The following is a 3,181-nucleotide window of genomic DNA, read 5'->3' as shown; positions in this document are numbered from 1 at the left end:
TCCCCTTGGATGGCACATGTGCCCAGCCCTACCACACAGGGCTGGCGTGGGAACAGAGAAAGGACATCGCCCGCAGGGTTCTGGGTGCATCCCACAGGCAGCAGGGACCACGGGGAGGCATCTCCCTTGGGTTGGTGGAGCACCCTGTCCCCAGCCCTACCTGATGCTCCTCTTCCCCACCCTCACCTGGAGCCAGTGACTGCCACCGTACCCACACCGGAGGGTGACACCGGGGTCTGGGACCTGCCAGGTCAGCGCAGGCCATTGCATGCCACTTGCTTAACAATTTCCTGCCCATCCCGCCGGGATTCACTTCCTGGCCCAGCGGCTGAGTAACGCGTGGCACAGCAAGGTGCACAGCCGGGATGGAGGCAAGCGGGACGGGGCTCCGTGCAGAGCCCCCCCAGCATGCTCCGGCTTTGCTGGGCCCTGCACCATGCCCCCACCACTCCCCCAGCAGCCAAGTGCAGGGCTGGATGCAGCGCTGGGACAGCATTGCCTCACAGGGGCTTTGCAACGGTGTTTGGGACCCTCCGTGGCCGTTCTCAAAGCCAAAGTGCCCCAAATGGCAGTGACATGGACACGGCTCAGCATGTCCTCCCTGGGAGGGAGAGACAGCTGCCGAGCAGGCTGGGAAAGCGGGAGAAGTGGAGCATCATTTTCTTTTAATGTTGGCTTTACTTAACGACAGGGCAAATTATGTCTGCTTCATGCAATTTAAAATGTTAGCAAAATATCAGGCGATGCTGTAGATTCTGCCACCAAGTGTCTCAGGGCTGGAGTGAGCTCTTCGATACCCATCATCCCGGTACCCATCACCTCGGTACCCATCACCCTGGCTGGCTCTGAGCTGGGGTGGCTGGAGGAGCACAGGGATGCACCCACAGACAGCACTGAGCATCCCTGGAGGGAAATTGGGGCAGAGCAAGGTGCGGGGCATCACTGCTGCCCTGGGCCCGTCTGCCTTTGGTGCTCTGCCTGCACTGCCTGGTGCAGGTGGGCTGTTCACTCGAGGTGCAGGGTGGGAGATGCTCCCTCCTGGGTGTCAAGATGAAATCCCTGGCTGCTGCTGAACAGGGGTCAGGAGCGGGGCAGCAGGAGCAGGGCAGCACCTCCCATGGGGCTCGGTGCAGGGCCAGAGGGCAGGTTTGCTCTGCGGTTTTGGAGTTGCGGCTGCAATGAATTTTTCCAGCCTCAGCAGGGGTATGGAGCTGTGTCTGCAGAAGCATGCGAGGAAATAACTCCAGAGCCCCTTGGCACTCAGGCTGGGTGGGCTGGGGGCTAAGAGGGGAGCTACAGGTTACTTGGTGCTAGAAAAGCCAGATGTCTGCTCCCAGGCTCCTGCTGCAATAGCATGGAGAGAGGGAGGGATTTAAGGGCTCATAACTAGGGACTTCAGGCTGGGGGACCTTTGGCTGGGGTGAAGATGTGGCTGTGGCCAGGTACACGCTGCTGGTTTGGATTCACCCCACTGAGCACTGATGGTGCTGCTGGGGACAGGGCACCCCCTGCCTGCACCTGGGGACAGCTCAGCAGGGACGCATGTGTGTCCCCGAGGTGATGGTGGGAGGGAAGGGGATGGGAAGCCCCCTGTAGCTGGGACAATGCTGACACTGGCTCCGTGGTAGCGCTGCTAGGCGAGACCCTGCGGTCAGCCAGGACAAACACCAGTGCTGCAGGGCTGGTGTCCTGGATTGTCTCTGCATCCTGCCCCAGCCCCAAAGGCACTGGGGGCTGCGGGACCCCCAGCTGGTGTGGGGCCAGGCCAGTGCCCATCGGTGTGTGTGCCACGACATTGCCTCCCCTGGAGCACCGCCTGGCCCTGGGGACCCCGCTCTTGGCAGAGCCCCTGGATCCCTGCCTGTGCCCTCGAGGGGGGCTCTGAGGGTGGGGGATGATCCCGGCTTTCCTCATTATCTCTCAGCCTCCTTCTTTTTCAGATGGACAGGGAAAACCTTCCCGCTGCTCCTGCTCCCTGATCTTTGTCTAAGCTTTAACCTTTGAGGATGCATTTCAACAACCACATTCTCCTGTTGCAGAACGCCAAGCTCCAACTCCCCAGTGCTCTCCAAAGCTGGCAGAGCCACCCAGCCCCGAAGGTCCCAGTGGGACCAGGAAGAGCTGTCACCAGAGGAGACACGCGGGTGAAGGCTGGACCAATTGACGCACCACGGGACTGCACCGAGAGCAGCAAGCGTAGGGCTGGGAACCAGCCCAGAAACCACATAAATCCAGGTGGTGAGTCCTGTTCCAACATTTAAGTCCTGACAGGGAACAGATTTCCCTGGGGTCCCTGCCCTGGCTGTGTCCACACACCCGTGGATGGGACAGCCGACCTCCACGCTTTCCCAACCCAGTGCATTGTGCCACCGGCCATGGCATCACTGGCAAGAAGCACAGAGGAGAGAGCAGGAGCTCCGACGAGGCAGCGAAAGGCCTGGACAGGGCAGGGAACAGACCCTGGCAGCGGGCTTGGCCACTGCCTTGTACCTCTGCTGTGACAAACCCCCAGCCTGGCCCTTCTGCTCAGCCAGAAACAACCCCTGAGCATGCCACCGGCTGCTCGGCTGGTGTGCCAGCACCCGGGGGTGGCTGCAGTCCATGGCACCAGGGTCAGCTGGGGCAGCTGCCCCCAAACCCCCCTGGGTCCCTGGCACGGCAGAGCCCCCATGCCAGCACCCACTCTTTCAGTCGCCCCAGCCCCGTTGGGGTTTTGGAGCACCTGGGGTGGGGGGCTCCTGTGCGGCTGAGCAGCACAGCCACCTGCCTGGGAAAGGATGTGGAGGTACACGAGGTTGCCATGGCCCCATCCCAGCTGCTGCCTCCAGAGCCGACAGCCCAGCCCTCAGCCCCACTCAATAACCCAGCTAACGAGAGCCGCTGTCAACACGTCTGCGGTTCCCCAGCCCGCATGGGAAAGGACGCCTCGCTCGAACGACTCAGGAGGAGAAACCTGTTTCACTGACCTTGCTCCATCACCGCCTTCCTGGCTGTGCTGTGGGCGAGTTGGGGCTGCAGCGGGGGGCGAGTGGCTCGGCAACCCCTCAGGGGCACGGCGAGGAGGAGGAGTGGGGCTGGGATGGCATCACCAGCGGGTCGGGGTTCTGGGGGACACGGCAAGTAGGAGAGCGAGGCCCTTCTCGGGCGATGCTGCGTCTCCGCGCGGGGCCCCTCCCTCCCC

The sequence above is a fragment of the Pterocles gutturalis genome, unplaced genomic scaffold (assembly GCF_000699245.1).
Source record: "Pterocles gutturalis isolate BGI_N339 unplaced genomic scaffold, ASM69924v1 scaffold17083, whole genome shotgun sequence".
NCBI classification, from domain to species: domain Eukaryota; kingdom Metazoa; phylum Chordata; class Aves; order Pterocliformes; family Pteroclidae; genus Pterocles; species Pterocles gutturalis.
The sequence above is the reverse complement of the archived record's forward strand: the minus strand, read 5'-3'. Positions refer to the sequence as shown.